The 25,407-nt window shown below is 40.4% G+C and overlaps 1 protein-coding gene across 9 annotated transcripts in view; it reads right to left on the minus strand.

The window, feature by feature from the left end:
* CTNND2 (catenin delta 2) overlaps positions 1-25,407 on the minus strand; it is a 680,681-nt gene that overhangs the window by 433,557 nt on the left and 221,717 nt on the right. Inside the window, exon 1 of one of the 9 annotated variants that reach the window (XM_055705597.1) lies at positions 18,897-19,201. The exons of 7 other annotated variants lie outside the window; for them this stretch is intronic. The gene's annotated coding sequence lies outside the window, so the exon portion shown is untranslated. Of the gene's footprint in view, positions 1-18,663; positions 18,874-18,896; positions 19,202-25,407 lie in introns of those variants that run through there. One more of the 9 variants, XM_055705598.1, reaches the window with a different exon arrangement.

Raw genomic sequence — 25,407 nt, forward strand, 5'->3', positions numbered from 1 at the left:
CTTCAAAGATGTTAAGTATTAGTTTTTTAATGATACCAGACAACTCTCAGCACCTTCAGCCACATCCTATCAGGTCACACAGGAGTTGTACTTGTCCAATTTGTACAGATGGTCCCTCACTTGATCCTCTTCTATCAGTAGTTTGCCATTTGTTTCATCATCGCTGCTTGACATACAAGTTTTGGGGCCCAACGTTACCTGGAAGACAGGCTGAGCGCCTCAGTCTTTCCTGTCCCATTTTTTTGAAGATGCTGGCCCTATTCAGCAATGGGCTAACATCTTTCTTGTACTTGCGCTTCCTGCTAACATACCTGCAGAAACTTTTATGTTATTCCTGCTATCTCTTGCTAGTTAGAGCTCCAGCTGAACTTTCGCCTAATTGCATCTCTGCACACTGAAGCAGTATTTCTATATTCCTCTTTGGGAGTTTACACCCGTCTGCAATGCTCTAGTGCACCTCATCTCATTTGAGCTCTCTTAGTAGCTCAGTGTTTTTCCAAATTGTTTGTTTTTATGTCTTTCCAATGACACCGTAACTGCGACTGCACAAAAAACTTCACTATTTCTGTTTTCTTCCCCAGAGCGCAAGGGCTGGTGCACAGGCATTTGAGATGATGAGCCACTGCTCCTTGTCTCTCAGGGGAGGGTGGTAGCTGGTAGCCTCACCTACAGCTCTGCTCCACACATGCTTTCACCTTGCCCCCTCCAGCCTTAATTGTCTTCACCCTGAAAAAAACTCATTTAAAGTCCAATTTGCCAGTCTATTGGTAAAGGCTTCCTTGTACTTCTTTAAAAAGTGGATCCCTTAACTCTGAAGATCACAGTCCCCTGATCATGTAGAAGGACTGTCAGTGACACCAGCTACACAGCCAGGTGTTGACCTAGACAACGTGCCTGTTTCTGTCTACACCCTTCCCTGGCAATACTAAGGAGAAAACAACCTTAGCTCCTTTTTCCTTAACTTTAACCCCAAAGACTCTGCAGTCCTGGTTAATTTTTTCCCAATCACACTTTGCAGTATCATTGGTGTCCACATGGAAGAGTAGCAAGTCCTTGGAACCGATGAGTCTTGGCTGTGTAGCTATGAAGGATTTCAGCTGTATTTTGACTCCAGGCAAGCAGCAAACTTTACATGACTGTGTCAGGTCAGCAGATGCATACCCTCAGTTTGCCACCAAAGAAGTCTCTGCTGTTAACCCTCAGTACTTTTTTTTCCCCTGACAGTTGAGACCTCTTGATCTGTTGGCCTGGTTGTTTCTTCCCAGGTAATGTGTTGATTCTTCCAGTCTGTTCCCAGGAGCCCATAACTGTTCTTCAGCTGAATGTTTCCAGATGAGGGAAGAGCTGCTGTCTTACTGCCACAGTCACAAGCTTCCAGGGTGCCTTGTTCTGTGCACTGCTATTCCTTCCCTGTTTAAGCTTGCCTCTGGGCTTCCCTTGTCCGTACACCAGGGCCTTGGCCCTCGCCCCTGCAGCACTGCCGCTTGACATCCTATTAGTTTCCTGCTCACTCCACCTGCTGCAGCACAACCTGCGGAGCTCTGCCTGCAGGTCCTATGCCTGCCAGCTTTGGCAGTCCCCATCCTGCCCACCCCAGCCAGGAGTACCAGGCCCTCCCCACTGTCCCTCAACCAAATGGCCACATCCCCCCACAGGGGCTCTGGCTGGTCAATGTTTCTGCATCCCAGGAACAGCCTTATGTGCTGCCACAGGAGTGTCGTGTCACTACCATTTGATCACCAGCTTTCTTACCAAGACACGAACACCAACAGTCTTATGCCACTGAATAAATTCGCGGTGCGCTAGCATCTTGAAAATCGTGTGAAGTCCAGCTCTTCCCATGTCTGAAATGATGTAGCAGAAGTGGAGAGAGAGAAAAAAGGGCTATGAAGATAATTACAGGTATGAAATGGATTCTGTAGAAGGAACAATGAAATCAGGAATCTTCAGTTTGGAAAGGAGAGAGCTTAAGGAGGACACTGCAGAGATCTACAAAATCCCGCATGGCATATTCGCTGGCTCTTCCAATACAAGAAGTCAGAACATATCAAATGAAGCAAATAAGAGCCAGACTTGAAAACAGATGAAAAAAGATGGCTCTTTATGTAACAGGCATGCTTCTGATGGTTACTAAGCACTTAACTTCAATGGGTTACGGAAATCTGAAAACAGGTGGCTTTTGAGTATTAGGAGACAGTATCATTTACGCTTGCCCTGTTCTTACTCTTCCTTCAGCATATACTTATAGTCACTGGTGAAGGCAAGTTGTCCAACTTCCAAGTTCTCTTTAATGAAACATACATTTATGGCCACAAACCAGAAAAACAGAAACCAGAAAACACAATTAATCAGTTTGTTGGTGGGGTTTTTTTGTTTGTGTGGGGGTTTTTTTGTGGGGGTTTTTTGGTGTTTTTTTTTTTATTATTATTATTATTTAAAACCAGATTTTCATCCATAAAACATCCAGTTTGGGAATCTGGGCTATTCTTCCAATAAAACACAAAACAGTCTTGCTATTGAATCCTCAAACAAACAAACAAAAGGACTCCTTGATTTCCACTACTCATTCTAAGTAAAACAGTGAATGGAACAAAAGAATTAAACGTACTGGACTAGATACGTGGTTATGGCTCTGGGAGATCAAACACATAATCAACACTCGTTGCACTCCAAAATTACAAAGCCTCACTAAAATAATCATGTTGCTTCCGCAATTACAGGACCGATTTCAGTTCAAAGACTAGTCGTCACTAAAATGCTGTTCAGGAAACTGTCAATAAATTAAAATGGACAGAAGCATCTCTACAGGGATGTTCCTTACAGGAGAGATAGTGGAGTTACTGCTGTGATACAATTACACAATAAAAGCACCATAGGATTCATTGTTACTGTCATTGAATCAGGGGAATGACAAAAAGAGAAAGGGAGGGAGGGAGTGAAAATAATAAATTAATCAACTTGTTCTGTAACTGTAATCAGGATATCTCATTGACATTACTGTGGAAGTCATCTGAAATTCAAGCCTTTACTACAGCAAAACACTGCGGCCAAAATTGTATCTATCCCCATGTGATAAATACAGGAACCTTCTATTACTGTTAATAACTCCAACGATTTTGTCCAAGATGTGCATTTGTATGTGCCTGGTCACTGAAGTCCCCAACCCCCAGTGCAGAACAAGCAGGTAGGAGTTGCAACTCCCTTTTCAGAACAGATCAGTTCATGATATCACAGTATTGAAAAGGAAATGCAAAGTAAATAAAAACCAGCCAGCACATACTGAATTTTAAATTTAGTCCTTTAAGCAAATTTAATGGCAGAAATAGGGTTCAAATTGATTTCCAACCATGGCTTCTGAGCTGTGATTTAAAGCCATATCTGTTCTTCCCCCTGCCCCCCATCTTAAATCAGACATCTCTCCCCACAGTGGGAACTTGGACTGGCTAAAACGCAGGCTCTCTCCTCCCCACACCTGGCAGCCACTGAATGCCACACACATTCCCCCTTCTTCAAATGCAGGCACTGTTTCCATAGCAGCGCCAGCCAACCCACTCCAAAATGGTCAGGGAGGGAGGGAGGCAAGAAGAACCACTGCCCCAGAAAAGCTCCCTCTCACCTCCCTGGACAAGGCACTGTGAGGCATCAGGAGCAGAAGCGAGCTGACTACACGGCCTGTGAGGGATGGAAGGACCAGGCAGCACCATGCAGCACAGAAACCTCCTTTGTGTCTGGTGAGAGCTGCTGTGATCCACACTGGCTGGAGTGCCCAGTTGTGCAGGTAAGCAGAAAGGTGCAGGTCTGTGATGGCCAGCAAGTGCTTGGCTCTCCCCTCCTCCCAGGGTCTCAGAGCACATTGCCTGCGATTCTCTGTCAGATGCATTTCTGGCTGCTCCCTGGTAAAGGAGATGTGGAGATGTACACCTGCCATGAATTGAAACAGCACGAGGGGACCTCATTTTTACTTCACAAATCACCAACACCAAACCTGTGGGTACCAAAGTCTTAACTGGATTTTTTAGCATCTCAGGACCACGTGTGTGTTGGGATTATTTTGTTACAGCCGTACGATTCCCACAGCTCAATGTCTCAGACACAGAAAGGAGATGAAATGTGACACTCCTGAGTGATTGTGGCTAGATGAAACAATGAGAGTTTGGAATTGCAATCCATGCTTGCACACCACACCAAAGACATGAAATTACTCGGCCACTTCCAACCCCCAACCTGCTCACAAACTGCAATGCGATCTACCAGCACCACACATAGGCTTGAACCATACATGGCATGCGTCTCTACAGGATCACGGATGGGCTGAAGTTGGAAGGGACCTCTGGAGCTCATCTGGTCTAAACCCCTCGTTCAAGCAGGGCCACCTACAGCTGGTTGTCCAGGACCATGTCCAGACAGCTTCTGAATATCTCCATGGATGGAGGTGTCACAACCCCTTTGGGTAACCTGTGCCAGTGCTTGGTCACCCTCACAGTGAAAAAGCATTTCCTGATATTCAAGGAGAACCTCCTGTGTTTCAGTTTGTGCCCACTACTTCTGGTCCTGTCACTGGGCACCACGGAAAAGAGCCTGGCCCCCTCTTCTCTTCAAGTGTTTAGATAGGTTAATAAGATCACCTCGAGCCATCTCTTCTCCAGGCTGAACAGTCCCAGCTCTCTCAGCCTCTCTAGTCCCTTCATCAGCTTCGTGGCCCTTCACTGGGCACCCTCCAATGCATCCATATCTATATGGAACTGAGATGCCCTGAATTGGACCCAGGTGTGCTCCAGATGTTCCAGGTGTGGAATCACCAGTACTGACCAGAAGGGAAGGATCACCTCCCCTGACCTGCTGGTAACACTCCTCCCAAGGCAGCCCAGGATACCGGTGGCCGCCTTTGCCACAAGGGCATGTTTCTGGCTCCTGTTCAATTTGGCATCCACTAGGACCCCCAGGTTCTTTTCTGCAAAGCTGCTTGCCACCTGGGCGGCCCCCAGCATGTTCTGGTGCATGGGATTAGGGGGCATACCCCTGTCTGCAACTAGCATTACCAAGGTTATTGAGGCAAACACGTCATCCCTGAAGCATAAAAATTTTACTAGACAGTTGCCATGCACATAGTATTAGGTAACTTCCCGAGCCATTAGAATTACTCTCCCCCTTAGAATACCACTGCAGTGAAAGTGAGAATTTCTCAAGTGTTCTGACCAGTGTGAAAGGTATAATTTACTCCTTGCGTGCCTGAAGACTAGGAATGTCCATTTATATGAAAAGTTATATGGGAGAATATAATTTTCTGAATTGATCATGGATGCTTCATCTTGTTGAATCTTGCAAGATTCATTGCTGTCTGTTCACAGACACTCTCCAATTTCAGTAACAGCCTGTCCCATGCAAAACACTAACTCTCCCTACTCTGTTTGAGAAGCTACATTAGATATAGCCCCGAGAAGCCTCTTTGCTGAGTAAGCCTGGCTCTTTTGATTCAAACCTTTCGAGGAGAGTCTCAGCAGACTGGAATACACAAGTAACAGCAACAATTGCAATGCTAAAGAAAGTCTACTTAATTTTCTGGGCCTGTTTTGTTGTCTATTCCTTGTGTGGTTTAGATTATCCAACCACTTGACAAGCAAAATGTGACATCAAACTGATTACTTAGCAAGTGCTGGAAACTTCAAATTTCCTCTTTGGCTTAAAAAACAAGAGAACATATTTAGTGTAGGAAAGTCAGATTTTTAAGCCAAATTTCACCTAAAGTTAAGTTTTCTTATTTTTGTCTTACATTCCCAATCCTACAGCTTGATTTCTATTGGGTAAGGACCGGGTTTTGATATTACATGCCTGGCAAAGTGTGTATCATTTCCAAAAGCAGTCACTGGAATTAGAATGAAAGAAATGATTTAATGAGATGCACCAACTGTAGTCACTCTATTTCATTTCCTCCAACAAGTGACTGCATTGACCAAGAGAGACGTTTCTCTGGCTCATGTCCATGGCAGAGCAAAGTCAGAAAAAGAAAGACAGAGAGAAAGAAATACAGCATTCCCTCCTTTGAATACATTCGTTAAAAGTGGGCAGAGACCTTTCAATAATTTTTGGGATTTCTTTGACAGCATCATTGGAATTTGAAGTGTCTCTAACCACTTTTGACATTATTTTTTTGGAAAAGATAACCTCTCCACAACAGTGCAATACCACTTAATGTGGATTTTTAAAATCTAACCCTTATAAAACTTCAGATCCATTCCCTTTAAGCAGCTTTGTATCTCCACACTGCAAACAGTTTCTACCTTTTGTTCTTCCAGTTTGTGTTTGACACAGGAGAGAGGTAGGGAACCCTTTCAGACTCAGTACTACCACAAGCATAAGGCACTGTCTCTACAGCCGAGAGGCAGCCTGGAAAATTAAAACCAACCCTAATGCTGTTATGAAGTTTGGCAGCTTGATTATTGTCAGGACTGGACAGAGGGGAGCATAACCTCCTGGAGTTGTGCTGAAGCGGATACCAATTATTTTTTCTTCCCCAGGATTTTAATTGCCTTCCCTGAATTTAGAGAGCACATCTCCCAACCGAGTGAAACAGGCACTGTACCTGCTAGTCAGTTTACAGACAGTTTTATACACATCACTGCTACCTCGCTCATCTGTCTGTATCTTGGGAGGAGAGGATGACAAGTATCGCCGTAGCAACTGAGTAGACATGGCTCTGGATACAGGACTTAAGGCAAATAACTTGCAACTATGTTTTGCCTAAAAAAAGCTCAACCAAAAACAAAACCCCAAAACAGTTAGAATCTCTACTAAAATGGAGGCTACAATATTATTTAAAGTGAAACAAACCTGAGCCTGAGAAGCAATCATGTGAGAAATAACACTGAAAATAATGGTTAAAACAACAAGAACTACATGACCTAAATTATAATTTTAAACATATAGAAATGGGAAAGATTTGGATAACTCTGATACCATGACATTGTAACTACTGAAAATGTTAACTTTTTAATGACAACCACTATATGCAAATGATCTAATTACAAACGTCAACACACAATGCCTTGTTGAAAAACAGGGGGAATTGTTTTGAGCAGCTTAAGAAGAAGAAAAAATTGCACTTTGAAAATATTACTATGTATATGGAATAATGAGGCCTTATAATAGATGCTGGATCTTATTTACTAAAATTTTGCAGTTTGATTCAGATGTTAATTTCATGCTGCATTAAATGAATAACAGATAAAACCCCAAAATTACAGTTTGATACATTTTTTAATTAATCTTGCAAAGCACTGAATCTAAATTTGCAAGCAGTGATGATTTAGAATTTTAAAGAGTTCTAGTAGTGGAAATGAAGAGAGAAGAGACTGGAACAGATAACAGACAGGGGATGCTCTATCCATATCTGCATACTGACAACAGTACCTTCTGACTACAGGACAGCTGGATTCACCACCAGTTTCTTTCATGCATATATGGACCTGAAGAACAACGACTCACAATTTAACAATCTGACTAAATATTTTTAATTATTGATGTATTTTAATATTCTATTGATCAAGTTTAGCCCACGTTCCATTTCAGAATTGACTGTACTCCAGGGACACACAGTAGAAAACCAAATGCAAAAATCGTTCAGTTCAATAAATCTAGAGACATTTTTGTATTTTTTTTAAGGGTGAAGTTTGAAAAGTGTGTAATATATCTTCTTTCTGTCTGGGAAGGTCTGAAGTCTCACTGTGGTTTTGACATGTAGCAGGTTATTCTTGCAAAGCAATTCATCCCGCTGTAGACAAACCTAACACTCAAATATGTTTTGAAAGAAAGATTTTTATTTTTTAAAAAAAAAAAGTAATTCTGCAGCTAAGACACTGCAAAACATGGCTGCTATAACAGGTGAACCATTTTGTAGGATTAGCAGCCTACAATAAAATCCTTCTCTGTAACAAACCACAACGTGAAAGTAGATAAACTCCATTAGAGTGAATTTAAGTACATGTAACCATGTAGACAGAATAAGCCAAACATCTGCCCATGTTTTTTTTCTGTACTTTGTTGATGTTGCTGTCATCTGGACACATTACCCACATGTCCCCTGAAACCATGCATTGCAATTTCCATCAGCTGGTATTACACCTGCTGAAGAGGGCAGAACCGATCGATTACAGCTTCTCCTGCTGTTGAGCTCAGCCAACAAGCTGTTCATGAATCCTGCAGATGTTTTGGTAAACTGGGCCAAACTGATTTTTTTTTAAAAAAAAAAATCAGTTTCCTACCCAATTAAAAAATAAATAAATAAAAGCTACTGGTTTTCCAGTTACACTGTGCCTTACTGATGTATGTTTCAAAACTTCAACTGAGATGAGCATGAGGTAAATGACAAAAATCATAATGAATAATAATTCCGTAATATATATAGAAAATATATTATGTCATGACAGAAAGGTGTCCTGAAGCAAAAAGGACAGTGCTAGCAAACAATAATGATGGGGCTCCCATCCGCAGGAACGTTTTCAATCCCTTCACAATGTACAGATTTTATTTTTCCAAATTTCTTTCCAAGGTATATTGTTTTTTAGATGACATAGCATGTTTTTGGTTTGTTTGATTGGTTTGGGGTTTTTTGCTAAACCTACGCTGTCATTCAAAAAAAAGATTAATCAGAAAAAGCAAAGTCCCAGGTCTGACTGTCTCAAATCTGCACTTAATTTCTCCTACCAGATAACCAAATGACTAATTATTCTTTTAAGGCATTCCATGAATATTAAAAATACAAGTTTAAGGGAAGGAAAGAGAGAAACTTGCATAAGTAGGTTGTGTTTAGAGCTTGGAGAACCTGCTTACATCCAAATAGGATTTCCACTGATTTTATGAGCAGCATTTCTGTTTTTCAAGAGCCAGTATTAATTAAAACTTAGGTTCAGTTTGTTTCCCATCATAGAAATGTAAATACAGGGCCAGGAGGCCCTGGCAGGACAAAAGGTTTAACCATAAAGACTTTTAGGGTTTGTCCAAATGGATATCCAGAGTCTGTTTGGAGATCACAGCCTATCAGGCAGTTTCTTTGCATGCTCTATCTTGCAGCCATGCCACAGCCACCCCTATGGTACAACCTATTAACAGAAGTTAATTCTAGAAACCAACATTTGGACACCTTGCCTTTACATCAAGCTCCTTTCCATTTTGAGGCAGTATAACACTGATGCCAAAGAACTAAAAGTAAGAACAGGAAACAGTGAAGATCATTGCTGCCAACCATTCTGAGCTGAAGCCGTACAGTAGCCTCATGATTTCTGAGCACGCTACAGAAAGAAGCAGGGTAAAGGCATACTGACATTCAAATAATGTCATAGGAGATTTTAAGGACTCAAAACATCAATTGGTAACAGCCCACTAGTAGTGGAATTCAATAATATCTGAAATACGAAAAAACAAATCATGTTTTGTGTGAAAAAAGCTCAGAAATCAGAAATATACAAAACCCACTTTAATTTGCATGCATATATAGACAAATAAAGCCTCAGTCATTTAGGTGAATGCAGGTACTATTTGTGTATGTGCTTCTGTTCAGGAGCAAGTGAGTCCACTTATCTCAAATATTGCATTTACCACAGCTACATGTGCAATTTCTAAGCACTTCAATGACTAAAAAAAGAACATCGAATTTAGGTAGAAAACTTCTGCTTTTAGATGAGCTCAAGCAATTCCTAATGAAAAACATTCCATATGGTGCGATACGTAGTATCAGATAAAGAGAATGACACCCCTAAGTTGGAGCAGCCTTTGAGAACTTGGCAAGCCTTGTCCATAGCAGGACAGGATGGCAACACTGCAGAAGTTTAAGAGAAGAGAAAGTTGAGCAAAACTGCCTGAATCATTGCCACACTTGGTTACTCCCAATGCAACAAACTTTATTCCTGGGAAAAAAAACCCAAAAACCAAACAAACAAAAAAAAATCCCAACCCACCACACCAAAATGACAGCAAAATCAAAGAAACATTATGTTTCTGAAAGCTGCACAAGCCACAGAAGACAACTCTCAGACTCAGGAGACCCAATGGAAGTAAGGCCACCCTGCAGCCTGCCAGAACAGCCACCCCCCCAACTGCCTGAGACTTGCTCAATGGTCTCATCAAGCACGGAAACAATTTAAATATGAGAGAACACTTCAACCACCTCAGCGTGATTTAAGACGGCTGCCCTAAGGATAGGTTTGTGCTTGTATGGTATAGTGGACACATATCCCTGACTCGACTTGCTGTCTTTTGTTATGGATTATGATAACGACTGACCATTTCCTTGTCAGTCCTGTATTTTTGAACCAAAACACGGGCTGCATATACCCAAATGCTTGAGAACAAATGCAAAAATCTGTACAGCATCCTCTTCAGCATGCCCTCCTGGTATCCTTAGAATGCTTTTACTGACCTGTAACTTACATATGCTACGCTGGAGGCAGCCACTCAGCACTCCAAGGGCTAGATCTAGCCTGCAAGGTAATCTCACCTGGCTTCCAGAAGTGCTGGCTGCTTAGCAGACTAACAAAACCTGTCAAGTTGCTTCTGCATTTGTCATTTCCAGAAAGGTGAAGAAGTGCAAACCCAAGTCAGGGAGGTCAAGATTTTTTTAGCTCAGATGCTGCACCGTACAAACTCGCTCACTAGTCTGGTACCTGAACATCCAGGTAGTAACAGAGATGGCCCCAAGTTGCACTATAAACCGACCATTCCTGTCCTCTGCTGTTGTGAGCACTTGCAAGTGATAGGTGGCTGCTTTGTAACTTACTTGTCTACATACTGTAACTACAGCTTATGGTCTAAAACATGTACAATTTGCTACTATTTAAAACAATAAGCATCTTATCTTATGAAGCACTACCATTTCTGTCTTAATGCATGCATCTACAGGAAAATGGATGACAAAGGAGCCATAGCCGAAGTTATTCCAACTGTTTTTCCTCAAACATCACCAAGCACATTCACATGACTGAGATGCGTTGTGTCTTTCCAGACGGTATAAATATATATTTGTATACTTGGCAGACTTTTGGTGTTTCCAAAAGATTAGAACAGGTGACATTTTCTGCAAAGAGAGAAATTCACACATGTAACAGATGTGCTCTGAAGTAGCACTGTTGTGTTTGTACGCAAGTTATCATGTGTATAAACTGACAATTTAAAAAAAAAAAAAAAATCCTGCTATGACAGGCTAAAGACGACAGCCTAAAGATACAAGTTTCAGGAAAATGTTATCACAAGAGCTTATCCATGAAAGCAAATCCTGTAACTTTTAAGGAATGTTTTCCAGTAATCCTCCAAATAGTTCATTGTCATAGCCCAGAGGAAAAAGATTAACTTTTCCCCATTCTGTTGACCTACTTCATTTCAGTGGAACCTACTACTGAGATGTATCCAAAGACACTGGATAGGTGCTTTGGGTCTCATTAAACGTGTGATGGATCTGTAACCCTTCCTGATTACATCTTTCCTTAAGACTGTCTACGCTCTGTTAAAATAAGAACAGCCTTCTCCTTTGGTTGGAAGTATCAACATCTGAGCTAGATGTCCAAATGAAAAACGTGCCCCCAGCATCTTTTAAGAATTTGTGTGTCATTTTCACCTTCCCCTTCCCTCCCTCACTGAAGTTGTGACTTTGCTTTAGGATTCTAGCACAGAGCTACAGCTACAAAGCAAATGAAGTTCTGGCATACACAGTCAAATGAAAGGGATAGTTTGGCACCTCAGAACATATGAACACACGTCTAATTTACATCTAATTTAAATCCTCAGCATACCAAAGTTATTTAGAATATATGCCAGTCAGCTCCTACAACACTAGAAACAAATTATTTATTATGTGCTATGCAGGTTCATTATATTGATTTAAAACTAATTTTAAGACATACTTTAAATTATTATTAAACAGTGAAAATAACACAGATTGTCAAAGGTACTGTGAAAATAACAGTTTTTTAGGAATGTTGTGTAAAACATCACTCTTCAAAGACAGGCAACTTGTGCAATGAACACTGGGAGAGCACACAGATCCAGCATGTTCTAGATGAAGTTCCTATTTAAATGCAGAGCTAATGTTGATATTCTTTATGTAATTCTGCACTGTATGTATATATACATGGACTTTTAAACAATTGCAGAAGCTTACTTAAGAGGGACAGTAACACTTGAAAAATCTGTTTACAGGAACACTACAAAAAAGTAAATTTTATTGGTGGTAAATATTTGTTAGCAATAAAGTACATAGCATAGCTAGTGCAACTGCAAAATTATAGCTGAAAAGCTAACAGAGTAGTAGTTACTTCATCTACATAACAAAACTAGAGCACCAGTCTTTAAAAGGCCCTAAACCCATGGATTGTCAGCACAACAGTGAATACAGCTATCCATACTGACGGGACATCGGAGGTATACCCTCATCTCCCCTAAAAAAGGACAAGAGAAATAGCTAAAGCCAAAGTCCTAAGACAAAAATGAATGAGAAATCTATATACTCTATTACGTTATTGCTGAAGAAAATTCCCAACCTCTGTAACTACAGCTTCAATACAGTTCATATTTTGGCAGTGAATACACAGTCTCTCTTACAGAAGCTCTATAATTTCCAATGAAAATTACGCAGCACTGGTACACCGAAGCATATAGGCTTAAAGTGAACTGAGGCAGAAAAGAATTAAGAAGGAAGTAAGATTAATGCAAGGGTTACTCAATACTCATACGTAGTATTAATCTTGTGTGAAAACAATTATATTAAAATAAAACTGCTCTAAATTATTTTCTGTATGTTTGTTCAATTAATAGTTTTGGGAAAGCAAGCTATTCATCTCATCCTAGCACCACTATATTATTTACTGGGAATTACTTTTTAGGCACCCGTGCCTGGTAAAAATTAAACCAAAAATATTACGGTGTGTGAAGCTTTACGAATGTCAAGCACTTGCCCTTCCAGTCCAATATCTTATCTTATGACTGTTTAGAAGGGAACAAATATAACCAGGATGCTATACAATTATTTATGAAAGCTCAAGGGCTTTTGCAGTTTATATTTTTTTTCCCTCTTTTAATTACATCATTCTGAGTTAATAATTTAAAACACAATTCAAGCAGATAAAGCTAGTGACATTTCAGCTCCTCCATAGAATATGCCTGTATGTGGCTTGGTTTACTATGTCTGAAGTTACTTAAAGTAGTTGTGTAACTATTTCAGCAAAAGAACACCACCACCTATGAATTCTGGAAGCTCTGGTAAGTCTCTTCCACAACTACAAAATGTACCATAAAACAACCCAGCACATACCTCCTCTAAGTAAGCCAAGTTCCACTAAATTCAGTAGATTGTGGTATCTCATTTTAAACCATCTCATAACTTGTTCCAGCTTTTACTGAATATCATTGATTCAACTAGAAAAAGAAAAAAATTCTAAAATAATAGAGACAAATCACTAAAAATAATTCCTCTGACTCAGCAGCCACAAACTTTCCTCCCTAATGGCGCTGAATTTCCTATGAGAACTGAGGACCAGTTCTCTCCCCAGCTAATGGCTGGAGCTGGGCTGACAGTATTTTGAAGGACTCAGGAATAAGTCTTTACCCTTGTGACTGACTAACAGTTAGGGGGGGAAATTATTCAAAAAGAGTCATAGCCTAGGAATATAGGGCTGTACACACATAATGGCTTTGAATGTCAGGGTAAGACAGACAATGAAAAATAGCAGAGCCACTGCGCAGGGCGGGCTAGAGAAAAGGAGCACAGCCCAGGCACAAAGATGAGAACTTGTTCCACACAAAGCGGACGTTAAAGCCATTCCCATGCTTGACTCAGCCTGAAATTTGGCTATTAAGTCTTTAGCACAACCAAAGCCATTTGGGAGAATCAGCTGTGGAGCCAAAAGAAATCTAATCTGAAATCAGGGCAAGGCGGATGCATAACACTGTAACCATGAAGAAAAGAAAAAGAAAAAAGACGACAAAAATATCAGTGTTTGTTGGTTGTTGTTTTTTGTTTGTTTAAAATCTCTGCTAGCAGATTTTTTATTTTAATTCTTTGTTTTTATTTATTTACAATCATCTCTAGTAGAAGAAAAAATTTCAAGGTTTTACAATTTAGAGGTTTCTAGCAACAGGCTGAATTTTCTATTGTTTAAAGGCCAGTTTGTGAGAACTAACAGTTTCAACAGCCTAAAAGGTAAAAGCATTAGAAGGTTCATGCTAAACTGGGCCCAGTAATAAAATACTGACCCTTCTGAAGATAAGCCATTAAAATAACAGGAAAAAAACCTGCAAGTGTTTATCACCTCTTCACTTTTAAGTTATCTACATTTTAGTCAACAGCACCCCTCTGATATTATCAATGATGGATTAATCTTAATCCTCTATGCATGAGAATTTATATCAGGTTTGTTTTGGCATGTCCCTTTCGCATGTTCAAAAAATCTGGCACTTAAGGGAAGTTGAAAGAGTTGGAAACACAGAAAAGAAAAGCCAGTACTGGACCAAGTCAGCTCACATAAAAAAATCAAAATAGAACTTTTACTGTAGAAATAAGTTTTAAAAATAAATTCACTCAAAAAAAGAAAAAAAAAAAAAAAAAAAGGACTGAAAGGTCAAGCAGCAGAGGCTAACTCAACCATATTAGACTTCAGATTCACGACCAATCCCAATCGTGCGGTGGTTTCACAAAATAGAAATGAGCCACTGCACAACCAAGCCCATAATGAAGATGCTGGAACTTCCTGCTTAGTCTGCTAGGACATGCTGCAGGCTAGGCAAACAGTCTACCTTTTTCTCACCACAGCAGCCAACATCATCTTTGAGCCACTGTTCATGCAAGTCTAGCAAGAAATGGGTACGTGTTTCTAGCTGAAATAGCCCTGTGCATACGCCAGAATGACAGCGAGACTGTATATACATAAGGCAAAGGCATCTGCCCTCAGTTTTCAAATGAACTATTTGCTACCACTCCAGGTGTAGATATCCTTACACAACACTTGTACAACCCTAAAAGAATGGTAATAATGAGTATTAATTTGTTTATTAAACAATCAAAATATCTTAACATATAGTGCACACATACTAAGTGATAATACTATTCAGAAGAATGCAAGCTTTCCTTTAAACAGAAATTAGCTGTATTCATCACTACCAGGAAAACTGAGGCCACAACTAGAAAAAAGACCCCAAACACAATGACATCTGCCTGCGTGCCTGTTCGTCACCGAACAATTTAATGTTATAACTCGACAGTTCAAAAAGATACTGTTTCTCTGCCTACAGTTTTAGCAGAAACTGTCAAGAAATGCTTACTGCGTTTGTAAAACTCAGTAAGAGTTTTAAAGCCTTTCCTAACCCCGGAGGGAGCAGTCTCCCTACGCAGCTTGTCTGACAACTTCTACAGCTCTGAAAGTTTTCTGGCTTCAACATGTTTCTAGTCCACTAAGAATAAAACTTTTAGAATTGGTCTAAATACAAATTATACACAACTGTTATAATTCCCAGGTAATATACTAAATAAATAGGCATTTTTCTTACGAACTCCAAAGGTCTGATTTGTTCCACCACACTGCCACAAAATCAAGGACCTCTGCTGAATAACTCTGCCATACACACTGTTATTAGAAGGTGTTAGACACAGGGTGTGTTAAGGACAGCCTTACTTCAATGGACATATCCTTGTGTTTCCAACTACTTTTTCTTCCAGGTTCTTCAAACTGCACAATTTCGTAGTACTCCAGATTGACAGAGATGTGTTTCATGTATTCACGGCTGGGAGGACGAAGTCCCTGCTTTGTCAAGTTAGCTTTTTCAAAAGCCAATTCATAGAATAGTTGTTCCAAGAATGTCATAAAAAGGTCTTGACCTCTGGCAGAAACTATTTGTAACAGCATGAATCCCATGCTAAAAGTTTTCTGAGAGGATCTCCCTGGATGTCAAAAAGAACTATTTTAAATCTTTCATTATTTCTACTAAAGTAAATAAATAAAACCAAGAAACACACACACCCCGACACCACCACCACTCAAAAAAACCCCCACAATACCTGTTTTCATATACCAGACTTAAATGTAAGGATAGTAGCTTCCATCAAATGCCTTCTCCACTCTGCCACCTGAATGGCCTGCCCAGTGCCAGCATTTCAAATCTAGAGCATGCAGTTAAATCAGGGCTTACAATTTTCTGTTACCTCTGCCTTTACTCATAGGTTAAAACCAGTCCTTAATAAGTACCGATACATGTACAACAGTTTGTATACATGTGTATTTGTATACATGCACACACACAAATGTAGTATGTGTTAGTATCACCCATTGTATGGAAGGCCGCTTAAAACACGAAGAGAATTTCTACTTTAAGTATCATGGTACAGAAACAGGTGTGTCAAGACTTTCTGCTTTAGTAGGTTATTGGGATGACTTTTTACCAGTGACAGAAAGCTGCTTTACCATATTATTCTGTCAGTCACTTTAGGATTCAACAGCTAGAAGACTGAATATGTGCTTTGGTTGTTTGGGTTTTTTTTTCAGAAAAAGTAGAAGAAAGAATAAATTCTACCTTCTGCTTACAATTACTTCAGTGAAAGAATGCCTAAGCTACTGAACATTACTAGTTAGTATATAAACAACTATTACCCGTTTAACAAAATCACTGAAGTAATTCCAACTTTGCCTTGAACTTCCAAAAAGCAAGATGTACACGTATGGTCGAATTAGTTCAGTTACTCAGAAGTCACTGGAGTAATACCAAAGATAGATTTGGCCCATTATCTACCTGCACAGCACAAATGAATAATGCAAATTTGTATGCAAAGGACCATGAAGTATCTTGGCTTAGCAGTGCATTTAAAATGTATCACTAACTTTCAGCTTCTTGAAATATTTATCAACCACAGGAGGTTCCACCCAGAGCACACTCTATTAGGGACTCACTGATTATTTATTTTTTTTTTTTTTCTACACCTGACTCAGAGGACTTTAAAAAACGAGACTGGAATTAACTGCTAAAACAACTTCAGATACTGTTCTGTCACCACAGGCTTCACGAGCCTCTTCCTAACTGTTTGTAAGTCTCTTCCATGTTCCTCCCACAGCCAAGACTAATTGGGGTCTTTACACAGCCCACCTCGAAGGGGATAAGAGGAAGGTAAGAAATTTCTGGACACTTGACTTCAGAAGCCAGTAAAATTAAATTGCATGCCATTAGAAAGCTACAGAAAGAATCCTCATTAACAAGCATGCTTTAAGACACCACAGTCACCTCAGAAGTATCACATAACAAGCTAAGCTGTCCTATTAAAATCAGTCTCATGGTACACGCTAGTTAACATGATTAGTTGGATCAACTAGGAACAAGCTTGAATCAATCACACAAAGCATTTAAACTACTGAGTGCCAGCCAAACATTAGTTTTACTAAACTCTTTTTTTAAAATAAAATTAGTTCCTAACCTTGAAGTAATTAAAACAGTTTTATTGGTCTGTTAAAGGCCAGAACATCTGAAGTAAGATTTTTTTTTTCATCCTAAATACTCTGGAATAAACAAACAAAAAAACAACAAACCCAAACTATAAAAAAGCCTTTAGTTTAAGATTGAGCAGTTAAACTGGTTTCATCTAGAAAATCTTTTGTTTCCAATTTTCACTAATAAAAACTAACAGTTATGGTTATATCAGAAGATAATTCCCTGATTCATTATGCACTTCAGGAGGGTACATGCTTATTCATCTAACTGACAAATGCAATCACCTAGTAAACAGTATTAATCCACAATACATATTCCTGCGGTGTCTTGAGTCAGGAATAAATAAAACCTATCTGCTCTAAAACCCTTCCTCCCCCCCCCCCCCATCCCCTTTTTTTTTTTTAGGAAGTACTAGACACAGAGGGTGTGCGTGTGTGTTTTACATTTTAGATATTTCACTTTAATTCAAACAAGTAAATAAAATGTTACTTTAACAGGCATACAGATCTGTTTTGGAAAACACTGTTGGGACTTTTACACATAACTGACCTCCACATTAATTTATTTAATCCCTTGAACAGTCGGTCACATTTCCATGGGACCTGAGCAGCACCGGATGAAACTAGAAGGTCATAACCATGCATCACTTTCACTAATCTTCTATAATGAATTTCAAATTAGCTGAACCATTACGAAAAAAAAAAAAAAATCTACCTGAAAAGCTTAGTAAAGACTTAAATGTTAAACATAGGCAAAACCCATTCTCACCTATTGAAGATTCTACTCTAAAAAAAATACCACTACAGTTGAATACATAGTATTTCTCAAGAACACTTTCTAGGGTAAAAGTACAAAGCAACAGGTCTGGAAGCTCAAAGCATGCATCTACAAAAATACATTTTTGCACAAGGAAGATGAGCCTGGTAAATTATTTTATCTCAGTGGAATTAGTAATTTCCTTAAATCTTTGCTTTAGGCAATCTGAAACAAGAAGTAACAACAATGAGATAAAATGTTGCTGAATAAGGACGTAAAGCATTTTGGGAAAACAAGACACTTTCACTGAAAAGTAACATTTACCTTCTTGCTTTTAATGGACTTTAAAGTATCCATTTCTCTCCCTCTTTCTGAGCCGAGAACTCCGTTTAAAAACAAAACCACACGCACACACACACACAAACCCAAACAAAAAGACCCAACACCAAGACCTACCAGGCACAAGTCAGACAGCTTTCCACAGGGACTTCAGAACCCAGCATCGCACTCACTGCCCATATGCCCTCGTGCACGCAGATTTAAAGCATCTTGAGGTCCAAAAATATTTCCAAAGCCATTCAGAAGCGGCGTTTAAAAGAAGTTACACACCTTTTCACCAAAGCTCTCATTTAACCTCAAACAAAGTACAAAGCAGCCCCCAACAAGTGATCCATCTTTAACTCTTTTACCTTTGTTGCTCACTTGTAAATTAATCCCCTTAATCACTTCAGCACTGGCTCTGGGGAGTCCTCAAAGCTGAGCTGACTTGCTCTCCTCTCCGGAGCAGCAGCTCAGGCAGGGCTGGTCACTTTTTTATTATTATTATTATTATTATTATTATTATTATTTTCCTCCCTCCTTGTACCACTTACGAAAAGAAACTTGCAAAAAACATTAGCCTGCGAAGGCTGCCGGCCATTCCGAACGCTGGGAAAGGCAGCAGCCGGGACACCAGCACCCGTCCCCTCCGCCGCTGCCCTGCCTCCCAGGCGCGGGGGCAGACGGCGGGGCCGGGGGCGGGCAGGGCCGGGGGTGGGGGGTGGGGGGGACGCAGCGGCGGCGGGGCCGGGGGGCGGGCAGGGCCGGTGGGGGGGGGGCGCGGCGGCGGCGGGGCCGGGGGGCGGGCAGGGCCGGTGGGGGGGGGGCGCGGCGGCGGCGGCGGCGGGGCCGGGGGCGGGCAGCTGCCGCTGGCCCAGCGGGGCAGGCCGGGCGGGGCAGGCGCGCTCCGCCGGGCACAAAGGTCTCCATGGCAACGGCGGGCCGAGCCCCCCATCGCCCTCATTCAGCAACACCTCATCGCCGGCCCCGCCCACCCCCGCCACCCCGCGCTGCACGCGCGCTGGCTGGGACCGCCCCCCCCCCCCCCCCCCCCTACCACCCAGAAAATAAAACCAAAAAAAACCACAAAAAAAGACCAAAAAACCCCCACCCAAACCAAACCACTCTCAGTGATCGCGACAAGGGTGGCAGGGGAACACCCCCGCAGACGCGGGGCCGCGACCCCGCCTCACAGCACCAGCAACAACGGCCGTTCAAACGCAGGCCGGGCGGCACTGGCACCGAGCCCGGCAGATGCCGCCCCCCTGCCCCTGGCCCAGCCAGGCATTTCCAGCGTTTTCTCTTTCTTTTTTTTTCTTTTTTTTTTTTTTTTTTCCTTCCAGAGTGCAGATCAATCTTCATACATGTCCGTATTTATTTAGGTTGATCTAACTGAGAGTAGAAGTCGATATGCTACAGCAGAATCTCAGCACAGCATAACTTCACGCTGAATTAATTAAAGCTCACAATCTTCAGCTTATCAGTCTCCTATACAAAACATTGCAACTTGGGGTATAGTTGGTTTTGTAAAAAAATATTTTTCTTTTAAACTTCTGCTTTGCAGCCTGTATGACCTGAAGCTCTGACACTTGTTTTAAATACACAGGCATCTAGAAATTAAAACTTAACAGATGCTCACATTTTTGGAGGTGCGTACAGCAGTAAAGGGCAAGGTTACAGCTGAGGGCTAAGTGCCTGGCCTGGCCTCCAGCAGGGACAACCCCAAGGCTCCACCACACGTTCCATGTTAACTTTGCCTACAGGGTCACCTCCGCTGAATGCTGCCAGGCTCCTTGCACACCCTGAAGTCTCAGAGGTCTTGGGTCTAGGATCAAGATGCCAAAGGTGGAAATGAGGCTCAAGCAATATTCACGACAAATTCTTACAGACCCCTGCAAGGCCCCCGTAGATGTAATTATGCCTGTTGAAGAACGCTATTGCTCTTTGGTGCAGTCCAAATGTTTAAGTAATTCAATTATTCTGCTGAAGTCTGGAAGACTTGCTTCTGAGGATTTCTTGCTAAAATGCCTTACTCATTCCGTGCATTTCAGATGAGCAACACCTCTGTGATCGCTACACCAGAGGAAAACAACTGTTTATTTTGTATACAAAGATTCTGCCAGGAAAAATAGCCTTCCCTTTTACCTAAGTAAGACCTTCATATGCAAACATTTCATGTGAATAAACTGTCAGCTTAGGCTCTCCAAAATAAGCCCTTCCCTAATCGAAGTTTTTAATGAAACTAAACGTGATTGTTACACCCATTTTAATTAAAAAAAAAAAAATAATAAATCACAGCACACAGCCTTCATTATTTGCTGCTAACATTCAGGCAAAAGGCTGAAGGCCTGGACTGAAGGTGTGCATTTCAGCCTTTTCTTTAAATTCCATATTCAGCCCAGATTTTGAAGAAATGTCTCCTTTCTGCTTCTTACAAAGAGCCGCCCCCTTTTCTGAACCATCATGACCACGTACCTAACACCCACTATCATTAATATTTACCATTAATGATTGGGACTTGTAAAATTTCAGCGCACATTTCAGTAGTCTTCTCTCGAAATGTCACAGTGAAGCTGAGGTCAGTTTTTCTTGATTTGATAGGACACAGTATACACACTGCAGAACAAAGAACGACATTTCAGGGTCTGAAGGGAAAAAAAACACCGACTCAGCTCCTACCAACCTTCCCTGGGTTTATCCACGCTCTCTGGGGCAGACAAAAGCACAGGGGTTGCCCTCAAATCCACCCCAAAAGGGGACAGAGGGAAGAACCAGGAAGCACAGGTTCAAAGGTTTAGCATTAGAAACCTACACTAAACATCTGCTGAGGCCAATGCAATAATAATAATAATAATAATAATTTTCAAAAGGATGCAATTGGCTGCTTCACCCAGAAACTTTTCTAAGGGTAAACCCGACAGGTAAATATATTTCTAAAATTTCAAGAAAGTAAAATGTTGCTGGGGGCAATAGATAGAAAATTATAATGTAAAGCTTTCAGTTCCTGAATGGCAAACCTACTAGATTCCTTGAAACTCTGCCAAGCTGTGTCATTTAAGGAAAGCAATGCAAAAATTTATTGTTATTCTCCATGGCTGCCTAGGATGTAGAAGGAAGAGTGTTTATGATAAATTAAAGGTCACAAATAAATGGCAATTTAATAGAAATAAATCTACTCCACATGAAATAGTATCTCCAAGGGGTAATTAATTACACAGCAGTCTGAGTGTGTTCTCCTTTACTGAAATATTGTGAACGGCCATCCTGTTTCATTTCAGTGTGCTAATATGCATCACCATCTCAGGAAAGTTGTATTGAAAAAGTAAGAAAACAGGCACGATGAAGTTATAGATATTGCAGCAGTGCACAACACACTCCATTTTGCAGTATATTTAATAGAGAAATTTAACCTCACGATAAAATTCAAAGGGATTTCGTTCTCATTGCCAAGATCAATGACTGGTATTAAAATGGATTCCCACATATTCATGAAATAGTTGTTCAATAATTTGACATTTGTACAGATTGCTATGTTTATATAAAGGGACCCTACCTTATAAAACTGATTGATGAAAGTGGAAGAAAACTATTTTCATCCCAAACCCATACACTCTTCCTGTCGTTTGAGCATGTACTTTTTCTGAATCGAAAAAATTCCTATACACTTTGAATTGATCAAATCCTGTTTGACTTACTATAAGCTAAAGCTGTGCAAACTTTGAGAGTTTGGACAGGGAGAAGTAGAAGGGAATCCTAAAATGTATTTTAGGCTTTCCAGTAATACTTACTCAGGGAAAATTGCCTTTAGGTTGGTACACTGAGAAAGGTTAGGTGAAGATTTTTTCTATTGCTTATGCAGCACATGAATGCTATATCTGAACCACAATTCTGTGTATGTATGCTAACAGCCACCACCTCACTTTAATCTACATAAATGCGCATTCCCATCCTTGTCACACTGGTCCTTCAAGGATCAAGAGTGTAGCAACACTAAGTAGATTCTTTGTAATTTGAATGAAAAACATCAATACTGAAATCTGTGCTTTTCAGAAGAGATAAATGTGTAAACATTTCACGGCAGCTTTATTAAGGTCAGAGTTAAGGGTTAACTTGTGCTCTCCTCAATGTGTATAGTGTGCCAACAGGATGCATGAACAGGATAAGTTGCTGTGCAAAGCAGAAATAAGATTATTTTATTTAAAGTCACACAAATATTTACTGGATTAATTTGGTAGTGGTTTCTATACTGGGTTGTGTTTTCCTCCTACTAAATCTTTTCTAGGGCACATTTAGCTGTTCCTTTGCTTGAAAATCCATGCATACTCAGACAGAGATTACTCCAGAATCTTTCCCTTTTCTCTACTAACATTTCATGGTTTGTGACATTAAAGTCACCACGAAATAGTACTGCAAAACCTCAGACGATTTTCAGAAGCTCAGGCCTGTGTCACAGTCTTTTACTGTGTTTTACTCATGCTTCAGCCTTGACTTGGTAACACCGTGGGGAAGACCACTCTAGAAGAACAAGTATGGGTTTTGTGTGATACTGTGGCTCTGCAGATCCCTCCAGTTTCTCTTCCATGACATATTCAGCTCAGGCAAACAGTGTAAACAGGGAATTTTGTTCTTGCATAATGAATGAAGAAAGCTCTTCTCCCCATCTGAACAGACAGTAGTATATACCACTTTCCTCCACCAACTTTTGCTCTTTATGTTCTGCAACACTAATGAAGAGCAGAATTCTTTTAAAAAACAAACAAACAAACAAAAAACAAACCACAAAAAAACCCACCTATTACAGGCCACAGAGTCTTTAAGACTTACTTTGTTTCATTGTGGGTGGGAATAACCAACTCAGTAACATTAAGAAAGAAGACAACATAGCCAAGCACTTGAGTATTTGCTAACCAGCTTTGTTAGAAGAGCTACCAAGACATATCCTACCATATTTCATCATACCTCTAAGTATTTCTGAATGTTTTTCAACACCTAGCAAGAATTTTGCAAAATGTGAGCCACTTTTAAGTCAGACAGTAGAAAAAACAATTTTAGGAGGACTGGACACTTCCATGACTTCCTGGAAACCAGAAGTAAAACACACTCTGATTCTAGTAGGAACTGACTTAGGTCACTAGAATTACCGTGGAGAGCTAACGCTTGTGGACGTACTGTACTTAAATCTCAACTAATTGAGTTAATAGTGGTTTCTCCCTGCTACAAAAGGATTTTCTGGACACACTGTTCAGAAAATGTTTGAAAATGAAGATTTGCAATTTAAAAAGTTCATTGGGAGTTTCTTACCAGATTTCTAAGAGATACACAGTTTAATTTAATTGTATCTCATGACTTCTGTTTTAAAAGTCTGGTTACCCCTCACAACAATCAAATCTAGAAGGGTGATCTGCTGGGGCAGCGTGATAAAGTCAAACACTGAAAATACAGGTGAATTCAGGGGTATGGTGTGGGGTGGGGGTGGGGGGTAAGATATTGCCTTTTGCCAAAATCTACATTTATAAACAAAACAGCTTTTCTCATTTCAGCTGTTTTCCCACTGCGGAGCTTGTGCTTGTAGTACCTGAGAGTTTTCTTCTATTCCTTTTTTTGTGCTGATTGTTTTAAAAGCAGTATGAAACATCTTACAACAGTTTTGCTATGAGATAGGTACACTAACATGTCCATTTGCAATATGAAAACACTTTCCCAACAACGTTCAGCCAGCTTCAATTTCAGAACTGGTAATCTAGAGGCAAGTATGTTTTCTCATTCCTAGACTGACAAGCAGTTCCTTTTATAGGGTTGCTAAATACCTCTCATACTGACGGAAATGACCACCAAACCCTTAAAGGAGAGTTACATTAGTGGAAATGGCAAGCACTTGCCACAATGAAACCTGCAGGTGTCTGACAATGACAGAGCTATGGGAAGACTGGTAAAATGCACAGATGTTAGAATCACTTAATATGACACATTTTAGCTTTATTCTTGGTAATGTACTTGGCTTCCACCTAATTTCTGATACCTGTGATTTTTAGATTATACAGAATAGTTACTTCTGCTGTTGTACATATTTTCAAGTATTAGTGGAAAGTAAAGAAGATATTTTGTGCTGCCAGCCTTGGGGACTTGTATCTCCTATTGTCCTTTCCTAGCTGAAGTTAGAATTACTCTTTTAAATTTTTCCCTTGTCCCTGTACAAAAGAGACTGTTCATGCACTCACTTCTCACCCTCCTATGAATGCTAAAAAAATAGAAGAAATCCATTCTGGATAAACTCTGCAAACGTCAGTGGAAACTCTACCTGACAGGCATGCTGAAGGTACTCCCAGATTTGCAGAGAACATGGATGTCTGCAACATCACCTGGTCTGTGCATGCAGAGCCTTGCAACAGAAAGCAGTTCTGAGCACTGTATTAAAGAAAGAGAGGTAGCATGGGTAAAAAAAGGGCAAAAAAACTCCCAAAGTAGGCTATTTCAAATCGTGAAAACTGCTTATTTCTTTCTGTTCTTGACGTCAACAGCCTGCCGGTCACACTGGCAATACAGAACCATGGAAAACCAAATTAATGACATGTTCGGTTGTATACAATCTTCAGAAGCCTGAGTAACGTGTGCAATTTTCTCTTCAAATGTAGGATTTTTCCAGTTAAAAATTATTCTTCAAATAAAGGAAACCTCAAAGTTGCTTTATTTAATACCAAAGTAAGTCCAAGTGAAAAAACGGTATATCAGAAAAAAGATTTAAATCAATACTGCAACTAATAAATTGAATGTGAAAATGTGTTATTACAGCTGTGTACTCCATTGCTGGTGTAGCGATCAGTGACAGAAATAATTCACCACCACAACACAAAACGATGTCTGTAACCCAGTTTCACTTGCTAC

This window comes from Falco cherrug, chromosome 3 (genome assembly GCF_023634085.1).
Source record: "Falco cherrug isolate bFalChe1 chromosome 3, bFalChe1.pri, whole genome shotgun sequence".
NCBI classification, from domain to species: domain Eukaryota; kingdom Metazoa; phylum Chordata; class Aves; order Falconiformes; family Falconidae; genus Falco; species Falco cherrug.